Source organism: Lissotriton helveticus, chromosome 8 (assembly GCF_964261635.1).
Source record: "Lissotriton helveticus chromosome 8, aLisHel1.1, whole genome shotgun sequence".
NCBI lineage: Eukaryota > Metazoa > Chordata > Amphibia > Caudata > Salamandridae > Lissotriton > Lissotriton helveticus.
In genome coordinates, this window is record NC_136069.1 from 688,646,144 (window position 1) to 688,658,475 (window position 12,332).

The following is a 12,332-nucleotide window of genomic DNA, read 5'->3' on the forward strand; positions in this document are numbered from 1 at the left end:
CTTTACCCCTCCCCTTGTAATTTTTGTACTTTCGCGAGTGCGAGATTGTTGCTGCCCGCGCCGCGGACCGCGAGCAGTGCGAACACAAGCAAAAAATCCGCTTCGCGCGGATTTGCGTATTCTCGCCACATCCGCGAGAGTTCGCGGATTGCGGATTCTCCGAAAATACGAAAAATACGCGAGCGTAACGGATTTTACGCCCATGCTTAGTTCAAATGCGAAATACACAGAAGGGAGAGCAGGTACAAGCAACAGGGGGAATGATAGTTCACAGTCAAGGGAATGTTCCAGGAGGTGTCCAGGTCACGTTAATTGCAGGACCAAAGGGACCGGGGCGAGGATGAGGTGTCCCTATAGATCCTAAGACAGGGATAGATGTTGCAAATCTAAAAACGACCACTGCTTTTTCATTTCTGTCATAAGATCAGGCTCTAGTTATGCAAATGTTATCTAAATCCTGTGAATCAGGTGCAGGAAGGAGAACTCATGCAGGTGGCAGATGTGGTAAATCAGTTACCCACAGTGATAAGGCCGAGATCTCTCAATGCTGTAGTGCAAGTGCCACATTCTTCGAGAATCTTGCAGGGCAGTCAAACATATCATCAGATGCCCCTAATGGAAGAGCTGGATGGATTTGACCAAGACCTGTCCTTATGAGGGTGCCTGAGAGGGGAGAAAGACCGTACACATGTTGCAGTCTTAGAGGTAGACCAGACTGAACTCTATGTTCAGCAAAAGATACACAGATGATGGACGGAATACAGAGCAAATCAAACATTCATCCCTATTCAAGAGATATTGGTTAAATCCATCATTCTTTTGCTCACCATGCCACCCCAGTTTTAACCCATCCATATGAAAATCAGTCTTGACACTGTTCCTCATGGGAACAGCCCAGCCCGAGTTACCAAGCCAGGTCCTCCCTGTACTGGAAACAAGCATGCTGGGACCAGTTTCGGGGCATGACCCCTCATCAGCCAGGCTTGCTTGAATACAGTGTCGCAGTAAGCCCGAGACCCACGTCTGGGCATACCCAGCACACTTAGGGTGAGAAATCAAAAGACACATAGATTATGGATAGAATGCAGAGCAATCAAACATTCACCCCAGTCAAGAGATCTGGGTTAAAACCACTGTTCTTTTGCTCACCATGACACCCCAGTTTTAACCCATCCATATACAAATCAGTCTTGACCCTGTTCCTCATGGGAACACCCTAGCTCGAACTGCCAAGCCTTATCCTCCCTGGACCGGAAAAAAGCATCCTGGGACCCAGGCTAGCTTGAATCCAGTGGCAATGTGAGCAAGAGACCCATGTCTGATAGAAGTAAAGATCTGAGGGTATATATATTTATACAGTATCACTTTGATACATCATGAGATGCATGATCCGGCAGCTGCGGGAGTTTGGGATAAGATTGGAAAGGGATTTTGTAGACCCAGCTAGCAATCTTTCCTGGTGTTATATATAAATTAAACGTGGTTTCATTTATATTTAACACCAGCAAAGATTGCTAAATGGAGTAGGGTAGCTGGGTTTAATTGCCCCCGCTGCCAACAACCAGCCGCCGATCTTGTCCATATGTTTGCGACATGCCCGATACTTGACACTTTTAAAAAGAATGTTAAAGGCTATTTAACAAGTATTCTCGGTACAGAAATCGATCTTACAACTAAATTGATTGTATTAGGGGTAGGCGATGCTCACCCTCGGAATTCTAATTACATATTTTTTTTTGTTGCCTGTCCAGTTTTCAGGTTGTGTAAAGCTACACATTGGCTTGACCCTATTTCTCAGACGGGACAACAATGGTTGGGAAGGCTCCTGTCAATCTTCAGATTTGAAAAAGCTATATATGCTAGATCAGGTCATAGACGAGGAACAAAAGGTACGGCTATCTGGGCTCCTTTGCTGATTTGGTCCAATCAGAATGAATGAAGATAATATACTAGGGTGCCTAGTATGCTTCTATGTAAACTTCGCTTTGTGTTAACTTTCATCCTTGCGCCATATTTTCATTTAATTTAATTTAATTTAATCTCTGACATTTGTACCAATTGTGTTCCCTCATGTGGGGGTGGGGGGGCTACTTTACTGTTATTATGGATTTTTTAGTTGTGTTTGAACTGATCTGGATTTATTGAAGAACATCAATAAATAAATAAAAAAAAAGGGAAAGGGATTTGGTGCAGTTGCAAGTTGGTTTGCAAACCTAGGAAAGGGAATTCTTGAATACATCTTGAAGCAAATAATAATTTTTGTAGTCTGTGTCATCAGCTTTGTAGGTATAGTAAGAGCATACAAATGGCACAAGGTGTGCCAAGTAGAAAACTCCTTAAGGAAAAGAGAGAGAAGGGTAGAAAGACTGCAGGACAGTCATTATGAGAATTTGAAGTGATTGGAGGAGTTCAGACAGAGGAGAATAGCCACGACATCTGTTTAGATCGATCTGCTCTACAGGGATTTCAGAGTGTTTTTTGATGACTCAGCCTCATCAAAGTGGGATATTGATGCAGTGGAAATCACATTTTATTTGTAGGGGTGCATTATAATCACACGTGTAGCGCGCACCAGCATATAATCCTTTGTTGTATTGACTTGAAGTGTTAGAATTTGAAATGCATTGACCTGGACCTTGATGTATTTAGGCCTTCGCAAAGTAATCAATGTATACAGTCAATGTAACTAGGAGAAAATATTAACTTGAAGAACTTGTGTTGTGAAACTTACAATTTTTCCTGTACTAAATGTGTTTATTAATTCTGTCGCTTTACATGAACATAGGTAGCTGTATCACTGAAAGTGCTTTAAATTCTATGCAATTTCGGAAAGCTCATTTGATGCTTTCTTATTGTAACTGAATTTTGAAGGACTGAAATGCAGTTTCCTGAAAACTAGTGCGCTAGAATCAACAGGTGGAATTTCATGTGTGCTGTGGACTTTGTTCTTACTCACGTTTTGTGTTGCAGGTGAAAGAGGTGCTTTTGTTAGCTATAATATTGTCTTTGTTTTAGTAGTCAGTCAAGTAGAGAAGTTACTATTATGTGGCTTGAGGAAGGTCATTGTGCTTCACACAGAAGATATCCTGGGAACCAAGGACAACATGTAGCGAGGAAAAGAATACAGTTGTCCCATGGAAAAATACCTTCAAATCAAACCCAAAGCAGGTGCTGTGACCAGCAATGGATCTTGGAAATGTAACCTGTGAATAAAGTGCTGTTGGGAGTAGAGAAAGCACCTACTTCTTCCTTGCCTTTGAAGAGAGAGCATCTTAGAACAAGCTCTGTCTGTTGTAGCTTTATGTTACTGGACCCATTGATCGTGGAGAGACTTCTTAGGGAGACTCACACATTTTATCCTTCCTCCTGAAAATGCTTATTCAGGGATGTCACCTTAGAATTCAAGTAGGGACAGAATAATGCTTTTATTCACCAACCCTCGATGCAGGGAAATTTGGACTCATGATTCCTGATTTTCGGTATTTTTCTTCTTGGATTAATTCTATTGCTTATGCTTCACTGTCTAAATTGAATGCACAGATTTGGTTTTATGCTGATTCCTTTGTACTCTCGTGTTGAGGGGTCTTTATGATCAGCTATTTTTTCCTTTGTAATAACTGAACTAACCCTTAAGTAGTTGTCAGTGAGTTAATATGTATCTAAGAGTATTGTTAGAATTGGGGGTCTCTAGTTGGCACAGGTAGGTACTTGTGACAAATAGGGACCCTCTCCTCTAGTCAGAGTAAGGGGGATTACACTCCTAAAATAACCCCTGCTCACCCTCTAGGGAGCGTGGCGCAAGCAGTCAAGCTTTATTTTAGAGGAGGTGTAAGTTAAGCATTTATTACCACATACAGTAACCCAGTGACAACACTACAAATGAACAAAAACAGGTTTTATATAAAAAATAAGTTATACTTTATATAGAGTTACCACAAGACCAATAAACGACAAAAAAATCCACAGTACTGTTAGCTTTCAAGAGTTCTTGTTAAAAATGCTTAAATCAAGGTTCTGTGCGAGTTGGTAGCCCGGGCGGACTACAGCATCGTTGAAAATAACAGTCTAGCAAATCCAGCGGACCGCGTCAGTACGGGCCCACTCAACTGTCGGCAGACTCAGTCACAGTACCTTTTACTTGGGGCGGCTGGCACGGATGTGCGAGCCGGTTCCGGTGATTGTCGCGGTGCAGAAAGGAAGCGTTGCAGGACGCGTTGTCCCTCGATGCGGTGCAGGCAGCGGCCCGATGAAAGAGTCGTGGATCCAAGGCTTGCATTGCAGGGCGAGGCGGTGCTTAGATGCAGTGCTTGCAGCTTGCGAGCTGGCGTCGATCAGTCTGGACAGCGGTGCGAGTCAGGCGGTGCGTCGCAAAGCGTGCGAGGCGGTGCCCAACTCCGGTGCGGTCACAGAACTTGAAGTCAGCAGCATTGACCGCATCGGTCAGACTAGTTTGATTCGGTGTAGCGAGGCGTTGCACGTCACGGAGTCCTTCTAGTTGCGGTGCAGGCTACGGCTCGTTGACGGAGTCGGTGAGCGCAGAGCTTGCGTTGTTTGAGGCGGACGTTGCTTGGTGCGGTGCCTAGAGGACACCGGGCCGGTTGTGAGAGTCGGTCTCAGCTCCTTGCCTCTGTAGCCACTTGTTTCCAGCAGCAATTCACAAAGGCTGGTGAAGTCCACTGGTCCTGGGACTTCGGTCAGGGGGCAAGCTCTCTTCCAAGCCCTTGGAGATCTTTGCACAAGTTGAAAGAAAAGTCCACAAAGTTCTTTCTCCTCTCCTTTGGCTGCCAGGCAACCACTGCAGGCCAATCCCCCAAGCAGCACTTCAGCATGGGAATAGTCTCTCCTCAGTATCTTCAGGTTCCATCTCCTCAGCAGATGTTTTGTCTTGTAAGTCTAGAAGTGATCTAATTTCATGGGATAAGGGTCCCAATATTTATACCCCAAAATCCTTTGTTCTCTGAGGGGAGAGGGGCCTGTGCCCAGTCCAAGCCAGTTCTGAAGCACTCTGTTTACCAGACTTCTCCTTTCCTTTCACAGCGCAGGGCAGGCACATCAGACGCCCCACAGGAGGTGGAGCCAGAATTGTGGAAGGCAAGTACAGTCCTGGAGCACTTTGTTGACAGTCTTCCTTCTCTTCTTTCAGTCTGCAGAGCAGATACATCAGCTGCACCACAGGGGGTGGAGCCAGCACTGTGGGGGGCGGGCACAGTCTTATTCATGTCCCAGGTGCAACTTCTCCCTCCCATCTACGTGCAGATCTCACTATTCACCACTGGGCAGCCCTACCCTGTCTCCTGGAATTCCCCAACCCTGTCACACACAAACCCAGACAAGGAATACCCAACCTCACAGAGGCAGACTCAAATGGTTAGCAAGCAAATATCTACTTTCTAAGAGTGGTGTTTGCAAACACAGAATAATAAAATGAACTTCACTAAAAGATGTATTTTATTATTCTGAGTCCAGGCATACTAAATTTGAATTTCTACCATGTTCTGTGAGTCAGCTAGGATTATAAAGTGTAATAATTCTAACAGCCCATTCTAGCCTATGCAAAACAGGTAGCCTTGCAAGAGTGTTCACAAAAAGAGGACAAAGTTCCTATACCAGGGTGCAAAAGTCACCCACGTATCTGAGTGCAAATAGTCACCCATACATTAAAAACAGGGAAGAATGGGGGAAAAGTAATCCTAGGTAAAAAATACCCTGATGGGAGAGGGAAAGACATACTACATCCTCTGCTGCCCTCACACCCCCCGGAGGATGTCATGCTTCATCATCAGGCAATTTTGCTCCTCGTAGGGCCGGCGCTGCAATTCCCTACGGGTCCCCGAAGGGTCACTTTATCGGAGATCTTTTAGAGGATTAGCCGGATGTTGCATGCAGGTGTGTGGGGAAGGGTAAGGGAGGGTAAATCAATTACGTGCAAACATGATAGTGTGATAAAATCAAGGGTATGGAAGCAGCGACAAGATTGTCTAGGTAACCCTTGGCAGTTAAAAGTACTGCTTAAAAATGACTGACCCCACAAGGCCCACTATGCCTGGGTGTCACTAGTCAAGGTCAACATGTTTCGCGCCTCTATCGCCCGTAGGTCATTGGCGCTTCGTCAGGACCAAAAACAAAGTGAAGTGCACGTGAGTAAAATACATAAAAGTTAAAATGAGAATCCTCTTATCTCATCCAGGGCGGATCAGGAGACCTGTGTCCCCACTATGTGGTTGTAGCTGTTACATTGAAGCTGCTCCTGGATGATACCCTCTTATCTCATCCAGGGCGGATCAGGAGACCTGTGTCCCCACTATGTGGTTGTAGCTGTTACATTGAAGCTGCTCCTGGATGATACCTTCACACGATTTAGGCTGGCCTCCAATCGCAGCTGATGCACCAACTTTTTCATGGTTGTAACGTTTGAAGCCCCCGACATTTTTGCGCTGGCGGAACGGGAATCTTCTGCAGCTAACGGTGGTTAAACTGCAGCAAAACCTTGCAAGAGTGAAACATGAAAATGGCTGTAATTCACTATTAGGACATGCCACACACATCAGGGCTTGTCCTACCTTCTACTTTCAATGCACCCTGCCCGTGGGACTACAATAGGAATGTCTAATATGAAGTCAAGGGAAGGTTTAGGGACTGGCAAGTGGGTGTGATGGAGCGAGATAGAAAACAAAATTTTGTTTAAACTCGCAAAGTCACATTTCCATAACATGAATAAAACTATTAATGATTTGTGATATGTCGTACTAAAATAACCTAGATTAAACTTTACACGTGGGGGGACTAACATGTGTGCTCATAAACGTGCATATTTGTTGCATCTTTTTATTCGTGCAAAATAATAAAATAATTTATTGTTTTCGTTTTTGTCATTACTAACTGCTGCAGACTTAAAATAAGCATGTGCTTGTTTTGCTTTTCCTTGTCTGTGTGATGTCATTTCTACTATTCTAGGTGCATATGGGTCTCATAGAGAACGGAGACTGGTAAATATAAACGCTGCTTTATTTGTTTGCATTAGCTAGGTAACATTTTGATTAATCGGGTGGGTTAATTAATTAGTAAACCATGGGGTGGATACAGAATCTACATTATTTCTTACATTAATACTTTTCTTGTGTTTGTTTTATACTAGAAAACATAAGTTGCCTGCTTTTGGGGCCTAGCTAATTGAGCCGCAGAAAAATAGCTGATCCATAATTCTGCAGAAAGTCACGAGACGCCCATTCTGAATTAAAACGTTTATTGAGGCTGCATTCACAAAGCAAAAACTGATGAGCTGACATCATTCTGTCGGACATGGCCAAGGTCGAAAGTGAACTTTTTGTCAGCCCTTAACTTGGCATCCGCGGAAGTTGCACTGAAAAGCTATGGAAGCTGCGAGGATGACTTATTACAAAGTTGCAATCGCAGGAAGCTTCTGGCTTCACGTGGAAGAGACAATGGTCTTTGTAAGACATGATTTTGTGGAACTTTTTAAGAATCGGGTGACATGTCACTTGTCACTCTCAGCCAATGGGACGTCGAGTATTTCTGAAAATTTTCCTTTGCCAGTTTAGTTAGCGTAGAAAGGTATAAAAAGTCATGCCCTTAGGGTTGGGCTGGCTGCTGCTTTCTGACTTTCCGATGAGGGTGATGTGCTGCTGGACTTTGCGTGGAGCACGTAAGAATCCTCAAAGATCTTTACTTTAATTTCTGTCTATTTAGCTCAGTTAGGGAAATAGTTTTTAGAAATGCTAAACTTTATATAATTTCTTTAAATTGATTCAATTGCTTAAATTGTATTTTTCTCATATTTCTTACCATCATGCTTGCTTTATTGCTAATAAATTTCATTTATAAAACTTACAACATATATACCATAATTTAGAAAATAAAATCTTACTTTTGACAAACAAGCTGGTCTTGGTTATTCATAAGTGTAGGTTACCTTTAGCTAGATCACGTCGCCTATGGTGGTCGTTTAAATGGTTGGGTTTTATTCTAATGACAATATTCTTTCTGCAAATGTATAAATATGTATATAGTGTGTAGATAGTGTGTATATAGATTTATTATGACCACCTGATTCAGTAGGCCCAAAATATATCAGGTTCATAAATGGGTCCATATTTAGTATAGAATTTTGTTTATAGGTTATGAAGTTGTGTAGCGTAGTTTATGATATATTTTCTATAGCCCGCTGGATCAATTCTCTGGTAGCAGAGATTGATGGTTGCTAAGGGGTAACCAAGGTAACATGTTGGTTACTAAGGGTTGCGTCATGGTATGCAAATAGGATCGATGTTTTAACACTTGTTAAGTTCATTTTTCGTGCCTATCTGTAAGCTATACCGGTATAGATTGTGTGGCGAGAAATTAGTCACGCAAGCCATCTGTTCTGTTTGTAGTGATATCGCCGAGTATCACAAGAGGTATCGTCGTGTACCATAGTGTTGTCGCCGAGCAGCACAGTTTTAGGGCTAGGTCTGAATCTTGTATAGTGAGGATTTTCTAAGAAATCAAAGCAGCATGAGAATAGGGACAAAGCGCCTTCCATAAAACTCACTGTGATGAGAGTATTAGTTATATCCGAGCTTGAGTGAAGGGTAAAATTAGCGTCGGTACATGATTATCTATAAACAGGTTAGAGTCCTGTACGGGTACATGTTTCATATCTATAAACAGGTGAGAGCCCTGTACAGATAACGTCGTTATTTTGCTAACGGTGCATGATTTCTATAAACAGGTGAGAGTCCTGTACGGATTTCATGTGTGTTTGAATTTAGGGAATTTTCCGTGTAAAAGTGCGAGTTTGAATTGTATTTTATGTTCAAGTGGAACTCTTAGAACTTTCACTTCGCGGTGGGTTCAGAGCAAAGCGAGTTCATAATTATACGTGTTAGAAGGGTGGGGTAAGGTTACTCTACTGACAATTGAATATTATCCTTAGTGTGAATAGCACCGTCTATTCCGAAGTGTGGATACTTGAATGTATGTAAACTATCCTAATTAGTGAAACGAACAGATGTTGTCTTTATAGTCATTGTTAAGAATTAATTTACACTGAAAAGTGTTCTTAAAATGGCGCTGTGAAAAGATTTTGTGAAGGAGGGGTAAGCGCCAGGAGTGGGAAGCGAGAAACCGCAGCTGCTGTGTACGTCACAGAGCCGCGCTGGGATTGGGTGACCTACGTCACAAACTGTATTCTGATTGGCTCTTGAGTCTCTGACGGCCTGAGAGCTGATTGGTCGTTGGGAAAAACTCTAAATTTATTGGTTGAGCAGGAAACTGACGTAGCTCAACTGCCATTGGCCTGTTTGTGTGTTTCGCGCACGAATTGGTTGTTTTGCGGAACATCCCGGAAATATTTTACGAACGATTTTGTGAATTAAATTTAACTTTTAAAAATGAGTTATCATTTTAAACATGTTGAGAAAAAGACAACATTATTTCAGAAATTTAAGAATTTATTTTCACCTGACAAGAAAATCGAAACGCGAGGTGGTAAACTACTTCATAAGTATAAAACACCTGCAGCGTATATGGAAGGTGAATACGGATATCATACTGTCTTATGGTTCGACAGTTGGAAACGCTATACTAAAAACGATGGTGTTTTAGCTTGGCCTGATGATGGTTCATTTAATGTAAGGGTTTTAAGAAATTTACGAGAGAAAATGAATGCTCTTGTTCCAAAACCGAGACCAACTCAATTTGAAGCTTTAGTTGAGTGGGAAGACGAGATGTATCAGTTACAAAGAGAAGCTAGTGGAATTAAAAGACCTTCTAAAAATCCATCATGGAAAAGAGAAACTCATGAAGATAGATTGCGAATGTGGAGACAGGGAAACATGAGTGAAGGATTGTATTTAATTCATGAAATGGTAATGGGTTCTCCTACAGGGAAATCTATGGAAAGTGAATCTGAGGATGCAGTTATGGAAGAAATATATACAACTGCTAGAAATAAACAGCCTAATCAGCCTTTGAGACCTCCTAGATCATGGTCTACTCCGGTGGTTTCTACTGAAACTTCACCGAGTGCACCTCCAATTAGTGAAGCTCCTAAACTTTATCCAAATAATTGTGAAATCACTGAAACTCCTAGAAGACCAGAATTCGAGAATGCTCGAAATGAGGGTAGACATTTTTCAATGACTCCAAGAGCAAGGGAACCTCCAAAAGATTATGCAAGAGAGACAAGAAATGTTGAGGATGTTGATTATAATGAATATTTAAGGTCTAAAGAAGAATTAATTAAAAGAATGACAAAAGGCATGGAAGCTGTCACAGTTCCAGTAACAATAGGTCCTGTTCAGCCTGTATTTGATCAAAGAAATACAAACAAAAATGGATTAACTATTCCTTTAAACACAGAAACTCAAAAGGTTGCTGAAAAATTTTATTCAGACTTGACTGAATTAAACACTTCTAGATCGAGAATGCCTGATTTAACGTTTAATGAGGATTTATCTCCAAAAACACCAATGGGTGCTATGTCAGATGTAGGAAGTCCTGAAGTTAGGGTAACCACACCAAAACTTGATGTGGCCAAATTAAAAGCGAATATAGAAGAATTAATAATTGGAACAATTGGTCCAGATAGTTTAAATTACTATCGGGATGATGAACTACTATTCATTTGCAAAAGTATTCAGTGGAAAACAAAAAATAAATATGATCAATTAGAGGATCTAGCTGCAGAACTTGAAATCGATGTAAGTAAACAAAAGAATTTTGCAAAACATTACAGATTAGATTTTTCAGAAAGTGACATTGAGAGTTTGAACTCAATGGGAAGAATAGTTCACATTAAAGATTTGATTGTCTATATCAAAAAGCTAGGAGAACTGAACAAATGGAGAGTGAAATGGACCAAAAGGAAGGAAGATGAGAGATTAGAAAGATTGTCAAAACAATTTCCAATGAGAGAAGTTGCGGGTGGAGGATATGTTCATGTCCCATGGTCGAGACAAGACATTTTGTTATTCACAAATGACTTTCCAAAATTAAGAGAGAAACCTGTTGAGTGGTACAGGCAAGTCGATAGATTTATCAAAGTGTCAAAAGTTCTGTGGATTGATTTAGATGGATTTTTTGACATTGTTGTTCCATCTGATCTTTGGACAGAATGCAAAATATCGATTAGTTGGCCAAAAACAGAACCTGAGCGAATTAAAGAAACAGGTGCCCCAAATCCACTTGTAATGGATTTTTATGAAAAAGTAATTGTTTGGATGAAAAACAAAATTCCACCCAAAGAAGTTGATTGGGTTAAAATAGAAAGAACAGAGCAGGAAACAAAAGAATCAGTTCATTCTTTTTATGAAAGGCTATTGTTAATTTTTAAACAATACAGTGGTTATGAAAAATTAGATGAAAAAGACATGAGTCATTTTGTCTATAGATTTGTTTATGGATTAAAACCTGAAATTGGAGAAATGATCAGAACTAGTATTGTCGGATGGCAAGCACTATCTATAGATGATATTCTGAGAAAAGCAAAATATTGTAGCGATGAATTAGAAGTAAAACAGAAGAAACTGAAGGAGAAAGCCATGTGGGCTCAGGTAAAGGTGGCTGAGCAACAGATTGCCAGCATGGGAAATAAGAACACTAATTTTGTTCAAACTGGAAATACAAACCAGATACAAGGAAAGTTTAAAGGTAATAATTTCCAAAAGAAATTTAGCCCAAAGATAGAAGAACTGAAACAAAGATTACCTTGTTTTAATTGTGGCGAAATTGGACATTGGAGGGACGAGTGTCCTCATCCTCCTAAAAACTTAAAGAATCCCTTATTGAATCCACAGATGCAGAATGGTGTTAACGTGCAACAACAGCTACAGATGCAACAGGGGTTAAATGAATTTAATATTCAGCGACAGTCACAACAACAGCAACAACAACAGGTGAATAATCGTCAAGACCAATTGCCACAACCACCTTTTCCGAATTGTGGGGGAGTTCAAAAATATAATCCAAACGTGGGATTTCAGGGATGTGAACAGGTAATAAAACCACAAAAACAGCAAAGGCAGCAAAGGGTTCAAATGCAAAATGCTTCACAACAATTTTTATTAACAGAAAGTCAAGACAGTGATTCTGATGATTATTGCTGACGGTGCCCGAGAGAGGAGGAAGAGTGTGTTGTTGGAGCCACTCTTGAGGTTGACCAGTCTGGTCCTTATGTAAACGGGAAAGTTAATGATGTAGACATCACTTTTCTAGTGGACACTGGTGCTACCCGTTCTACTGTTAGATCAGTGGAAATTGAAAACCTACCTCTCTCTGGGGATACCATCCAAGTTGTGGGAGTAAGTAATCAGCAAATTAAAACAGACTTAACT